Here is a 7,562-nt window from a genome sequence, read left to right on the forward strand (position 1 = left end):
GGGAGAGGAGGGAGGAGGGGGGAGGGGGGAGAAAGGGAGGAAGGGAGGGGAGGGAAGGAGGGAGGGCTGTTATTGTCACAGACCATGTACATGACTCTATGCATTAAAATCTGTAACACGGAACTCAATGGAGTCATAAGGCGGGGGATGGGTTTATCAGAAAAGGCCAGTGGTGCCCAAAAAGAGTTCAGAATTTCATTCTGAAATTGACTGTGGAGGTGGGTGGTTGGGTGTGTGCATTTATCTGTGAATATACTTAAAGCTACTAAGTCGTACGCCTCAACATATAATTTGTACTTTTTTAAAAATCCGATCTCAGTAAAACTCCAACATTAAGCTTGGGGGATCCCTAACCTGAGACCCGGAATACCAACAGGTTAAGATCAACCCAAGCCCCCAAGAAGGAACTCTCTGTGTACTCCTTCTATTCTGTCCTCATTTAATTCCATGGGCCTCAAGTCACCCACCTGCAGTTGCACAGCCGGAGGGAAAAGTGTAAGTAACAATATTTTATGTTGCCTATTTCAGAAATTAACTTAACTTCAGGGGAAACTAATTGGGGCAAGAACTGCCAGCATTTCCGTGCTATCTCCCTCCATCTAGAGCTATCTGCCAGAGAGCACAAGGGTTCGCGCTACAATGTGGCATTCCCTCCGAACAGCTTTAAAATTGGAAGGGGAAAAAAATAGCCTTCATCTATATGGGGTTGGAATATAATTTACACACAATTATACAACATAGTCAGGTTACAACATTACCTCTGATTAAAATAACAGAAACTCGGCGACAGGAGGACACGATTTCATAATGCAATGATCAGGATGCATTCCTGGGGTGCTCACACACCCCACCCTCATTCCCAGAAACCCTCTGCAAGGCTCCCTCCCAGACTCATTTAAAAAATACTACTTCCTCTTACCCTTGGGGGAAAGCTGCAGTCACAGAGGTGACCTGTCCACAGATCCTATCAGACAGTAATATCCTAGACAGTGGCACTGAATCATACCGAGCTGGGGTGGGGGTGGGCAGTAACAGAACAGGCATGGAGATGAGTGTTGCTTCGGAAAAGCACAGGAAATTAAGGAGCGTGATCCACACAGCAACTGACGCAGAGTGAGATAGCTGGCTGGCCCGCATCCCTACCACAGGCATCCGAGCTGCTCTGTACCCACAGACAGCTGCTCCATCACTCCACCCTTGGGAATCCCCCTCCCCCAGCACACACACCCATGAGTTGAACTCACTGTGGCCAAGGCCCCCAAAACTTTCTCCAGTGTGCCAATAATTATCAATACATTGCTGCAGTTAAAACCCAGTATCTCTGCGAGCCATGGCAGCAGGCTAGATTAAACAAGCGCCCTTTACTGTGGTGACCCTGCAAGGAAGGCGCACCTGCCTGCATGCAGGAGGCACCTCCAGAGCCCAGCCAGGCAGCCAAGGCAATTCTTCACAAACTACTGGGGAGACTGGGAGGAGGGAAGGCACACAGGATGGTGGACTGCCATGAACCCTTCCCCGTGCTCATGGAACCCTCAGCACCCACCCAAAGAGAAATTTTCTAAGTGTGCCCAGGATGGGGACACAGACCCAGAGTGATTCTTCACAGATTTAAAAAAATAAGAAAAAGAAAGAATAAGTTCAAACTATCTCCTTTCAGTCTGCCCATGCTTGCCTTTTTAAGCACATCTCTGTATAGTATACACATGACGAGTGAAGTGTCCTAATAGCTCTGAACCTCACTTTCTTATATCATGTGAGCATAAGATCTTAACCTAAATAACACAAACTGAGACCACCTGCTACTGTGGAATTACAACTGAGCATGCCAACACGGGAGGGAGAGGCAGAGAGAGAGAAACCAAATGATGCATTGGTTCACCGACTGATATTCTTCTTCCTCCAATAATGTTAAGGAAAACCCACCCCGACTGAGCCTGTGTATACATACAGCCTCCCCGAGAGCTCCCCCATCACCTCTCTGCTCTAGTCCCTCCAGAGCCCTTTCCCAAGCTCAACAATGTCTGCAGCTCTCCTCCCTGGAAGCTGGACCACATACAGGTGTCAGGATGTATCACACACAGCCATGGGATGCTCAAAGCATTTCTTTTTGTCTCCCAAACACTACGTAGATACCACCCTGGTGGTAGATGGTTTCCACACAGAAATTAAGTTTCAAACCACCTCACAATCACAAGGACATGCCTGCTCCTTTGCCTGTCTCTGTGGAGGGTCCCCTTGTCCTCCACAGGGATGTTTAGGATTGAATGAGAAGCTGTGCTGGAAAAGTTACATCACTTACATGGCAAGGATTATAGGCCCTCAGATTCACAACTAAGGCAGGCCATGCTTCAGCAGACGCTGCTGGACCCAGGGAAGACAGTCCAAGGAAGAATTCTAGAATCATCCCTCCAGTAATTTAAGAACAACAACCTGACCTGCTCCTCTTTGGAGACAGAATAAAAACTTTGCTGCTTGGCAGGTTCTAAAGCCCCTGCACCCCATCCCCCAAGCCCTCCAGTTGATTTCATGAAAAGAACAAATGGCAGCCTTAACCCTTAGCCCTGATTACCGTCATTACCATATTTTAGATGTACGTGGCAATCAGCTCCTGATGAACACGCTTTACCTAATCCACGGCACGGAGAGGGCTGTGTGCGCTGGCACTGGCGCTCTCATAGCGCAGACGCTTGGCCCTGACTGCCATCTTAGTGCCAACAGACCATGCCCAGCCCCACCCTCAGTGACTCCCAATTCCGGGGTCCAGAGACAGATCCCAGGGTCAGCAGTTCTTCAGATGTCCCAAAAGGCTAGACTGTGCAGCCAGGGCTCTGCAAGAGGCTGCATCAGGGCATCCTCGGGGAAGAAAAGGGAGGTGGGATGGATGGCCAGGCTCTCCTCCACGTGAACACAAAGGAAAAAGATGAGCAGATATGCAGAAGCCTTCAGGAAGTGAAAACTAGGAAGAGCTGGATCACTGTCCTAGACATGCAGGAAGTGGGCATGTTATAGGTGGGGACAGCTACAAGAACCACACAAAATGTGTATGTTAAAGCACCCAGCCCATAGAACACTCTCCAGAGATGTGGACTGGTCCCAGCAGAGTGCAAACACAGAGAAGAAGAAAAAAACATAAATGGGCAAAGATCACATCTCTGGTAGCAAGCCATAGTTGTTCCCTGTCAAATGTGCTCTAAGGACCCAACTCTGTGTTAGGTTTGGTGGATGCAAAGTGGATGGGAGCTGATTCCACTTCAAAGATGCTCACAGCCAAGTAAGAGGCTGGGCTTAGGAACACAAGGCTTGGGCATGGCCTCAAGTTTGAAGATCAACTGGGAATGCTTAGAAGACTTAGGGAAAAGGGCCTCTGAGGCAGAAGCTGGGGCAGCTTCGGTGGCTAGCAAGAGTCGCTGGTGGCTACTGGGCAGGTGGGACAGCAGACTCCCGCAGGCCAGGCCAGAGAAGCAGAACCTCCAGGCTCCAGGCGGCTTAAACAAGGGAGGGGCTCTTCAATCCTGTTGATAAGGAGAAAAACAGATCTGCTGGAAGTGGAGAGATGGAAGCCGAGCCATTTAAATACTAGCAAGAAGGTCTGGGCAACCGAAAGGGCGTGAACCAGGAAGAAGATACCGGGGCACTAGCCATACTGCATAACGTACAGTCAAGGTCCGCTTTCCTATCCAAGACTCCGTCCTGCCTCTGCCACTAGACTGTTCTAGAAACATCCTGAAGAGGATGTCTAAAAGGAGAGAAGGTGAGGCAAGTGTTGCATAAAGAGAGATAAGCACTTTGCACCCTTGGCTCAGTGGTCTATGGAATACCCAGCCTTCTGTTAAGTCATAAATTCAAACTGTCATGGGGTGGGGAAGGAGATCAACCCCTCTTGTCCCCATAGGAAGTGCTGGTGTGGTTCCCCATAGTCTACAAGTAGGAGGGAGAAGGAAAAACCCAAAGCAGCATTTGCAGTTAGACGGACACTAAAAGTTACAATATATTTAACCGTTTCACCCCTCAAAAAAAGACGCTAGGTGATTTTCCTAAACCCAAGAGAGTTGCAGAAGCTCTAAGAACCAGATTTAGAGACAGAAGGGAGGGCAGAAACAGGCGCCAATCCCAGCACCCTACGCAGGCCAAGGGGTCAGACCCGAAAGAGGAAGAACTTCCGCTGTGGATTTATGAAGGGACCTCAGCAAGCAGCAGAACTCCATTTTCTTCTCTACAAAATGAGATCAGGAGCAAGTAAGGCATCAAGTGTCAAGGCTCCAGGAGTAGCTGCAAGCTAGGATTCTTGTGCTCACAGGGAAGTGGAGGGTTCTAGACCTCCTGGACCATACAACAAGAAAATGAGTATATATGTGCATGAGTACTCACTTAAAAAAAGAAGGCGGTGGGAGTGTAATAATTGGCATACGTGATGGAGGAAGGTCATTGGTTAATTAAATAAAGAAGCTGCTTGCCCTGATAGGTTAAAACATAGGTGGGAGGAGTAAACAGAACAGAATGCTGGGAGGAAGAGGAAGTGAGGTCAGACTCGACAGCTCTCCTCTTCCTCCCAGCATTCTGCTCTGTTTACTCCTCCCACCTATGTTTTAACCTATCAGGGCAAGCAGCTTCTTTATTTAATTAACCAATGACCTTCCTCCATCACATACAAAACATGCTTACCATGGTATGGGGCTGGCATGGCACACACAAACATCTTCTCATTCTTCCGCTCCCTTTCCTTCCGTCCCTCTGCCTGCTTGCCTGGGAAGGAGGGTCAAACCTTCCCTGTCTGCCTCCCGAACAAACGAAAGCATTTGCAGAGGCAGTGTATGCTCCGTAAACTAAGTAACTAGTTAGTCACAAAGGTTTCCTTCAAGCTTTCTGCACACACCATCCTGAATGGGCCCACCTCTGGCTGAAGCCTTGGCAACCATTTGAGAGGGTTGAAGACATCCCAGCATAAAGATCACAGCAGCTGCCAAGGAGAGGCAATGGCTTTATCTGTTTTCGCCTCCACAGCCCTGACCTTCTGGAGAGGAACAAATCGCTCCCCATTAGGAAGGTCATTCTGTGGGAAAGATAAAGCTATCCGTGCCTCTGGGGTAATATTTCTCTGCTACACCCATATCCTAATAGGTCCATGTTCTGCGCATGCCAGACGTACTTCTATAAACTCTCACATAAAAGAAAACTTCATTTTCCAGTGGGGTAAATAGAAGGAGAGAAAAGAAAGAACCCTCCAAGCAAAGATCTTAACAATCAAACAGCGCTGGGCCAGGCAGGAACTACTAAACGTTTACACGGCTGATGTTTTATAGCCACGGGGTCGGCTCCACTGGAGAATACGTGCACCAGGCAAACCAGATTGAGAGCAGTGCACACCTCCCACTAACTAGTCTGGATGGCTGTGTACGGAGCAATGGGGGAGCCATACCTATCAGCCCATGTGCAAGGAACTCACTAGGCCCTCACTGTAGAGGGCTATGAAAGCCCTCGCGTGGCCCAGTGCACGGTGCCTACCTTTCTCTGAGGAGCACTTCTTGACAGGGATATTTTCAACCTTTGGAATGGTAGCCAAGCCCACCTTGCACTTGGCAGCTGCCTTGCACAATCAAGTCCCTTTCATCAGGGAAGAGAGAGCTGTCCATCTGGTTACTACTCACTCATTCCCTTCACACACACACACACACACACACACACACACACACACACACACACACACACACACACACACACAGGAGCAGGGTGAGGTTGCAGACCAGGTGTTGGAAAAAGGACTCAGTCAAATTCGCCACCCAGAAATCTCGTCTCCAAGGGACAAGACAGTGGTCAATCTACCCCCAGAATGGAATGAGGGGCGTTTATCCGCTTCCCTGGACTGCAAATCTGTAGATGATTCCAAGTCCCTGGACGCCATATTCGCCTCTCCTCTCATTCTTGCACTCCTTATTGTGAAGCTGGGCACGAGCTCTCGGGAGATAAAAGCCTTTGTTTCTAAGGAAAACAGCTGGCCAGAGTTCTGTGTAATAGCCACAGAGATGCAAGCAGAAAGTGCTGTGATGGACAGGTTCCTCCACACTGAGTCAAGCAAACCCTTCCCTTCACTACTAGTTGGCCATCTGATAGGGAAGTTTTGTATGTGAAACTCACTGGTGACATCTGGTAAGAAGCCAATAGTATTCACAGATCAGATCTCTCAGCAAATTTCCATCACCGTTGTCACTTGCTATTAATTCCTCAATACTAACTAATGATGAGTATCACGTCAACCGCTACCAGCCCTAGAATCCCAAACTGAAAGGTATGAGCCTCTGCTCTGGAAGATTCCAGCAGCAGCCGAAGGAGCATGCACACAGTGGCATGACGATTGAAAAGAAGGAAGGATCCAGTCCTGGGGCGGAGGAAAGGAAAGCTTCAGAGATGAGATGCTGGACTGGGGTTCTGAAGGTTGAACAGGAGACTTTCAGACAGGCTTCGTCACATGGGCAAGAAACAGCATCCCTGGCTTCAGCCACTCTAAGTCTGTCAAGGCTCCAGCGGAAATCAAGGGGGAAGGAACATCTGTTGGGATATAAGCATGGAGACACAGGCAAGGGTGATATCACAGGAGTCTTGTGGACTGTAACCAAGGAGACTGGACTCCATCCTGCGGGCAAAGGCTCATTGGTCATTAAGTTCCAAGCAGCTGCCTGAACTCAGGCAAATCGCAGCCTATTTTAAGAGCCTTCTCCTGCCCTTCACAGAGGCCCTCCTTGTCTTCCTAAGCAGCATCCACATTCTTAAAACCCAAGATACCTCTGAAACTATGCTCATCATGCGCAGCTGTTCCCCAGGAGGCGTCTGGGGCTCAGGGTGGTTCACCCCTTCAGCCCTCACACTTGCGGGAAACCAGGCTTTCCTCCCCTGGACCACAAAGCTTATCCTTCCCAACACCTCACTCTCTTCCTCTGCCCCTGCCTGCTGCTTCCAGGCCTACTCACCCCCCAAGACTGTTTGTGTGCCAGTGGAGCCAGGACAAAGGAGTTTGTGAAAGCACGGGGGTGGGTGGTAGACTCTGAGGACCCAGGGTGGTCTTTTCCAGGAAAGACCTGGGAACAAAGTAGAGGAACTTCCTCTGATCAGACTCTCTCCTTTCCACGAATTTCATGACAAGGGGTCTGGCTAGGCTCTCACTGTCCCTTAGTGATCAAGACTCTGGAGCAGCTACCCGGAATGAATCTGTACAGAAAGAAGGAAGCAGTGACTGGGCCCACAGTCCTACAGGCAGAGGCAACGCCTTAAATCAGGAAGAGAAGCTGCAACTGAACCAATCACAGCAAGAGTCTCTGGGCCTCTCCCCTTCCAGGACTCCCACCGTCCTCATTTCTCCACCCTATCAGGGTCTTCAGCTCCTCACATTTCCACTCCTCCGTCCTTCACTGGCACTGTCCCCACCCCCAGCAATATCATGTCTCCTATCAGAACTCATCAAGACCTCAGAGCCCAAATAATCTCACTCATATGCTACCTCCACCACTAGACTTCCCTGGACTGTCTCTATAATAATCTCACTCATATGCTACCTCCACCACTAGACTTCC

The 7,562-nt window shown here is 49.3% G+C and overlaps 1 protein-coding gene across 7 annotated transcripts in view; it reads right to left on the reverse strand.

Moving 5' to 3' along the window:
* Positions 1 to 7,562, reverse strand: part of Msi2 (musashi RNA binding protein 2) — a 371,618-nt gene that overhangs the window by 254,330 nt on the left and 109,726 nt on the right. The gene's annotated exons all lie outside the window — the stretch shown is intronic.

Source organism: Microtus ochrogaster, chromosome 7 (genome assembly GCF_000317375.1).
Source record: "Microtus ochrogaster isolate Prairie Vole_2 chromosome 7, MicOch1.0, whole genome shotgun sequence".
In the NCBI taxonomy this organism is placed as follows: Eukaryota; Metazoa; Chordata; class Mammalia; order Rodentia; family Cricetidae; genus Microtus; species Microtus ochrogaster.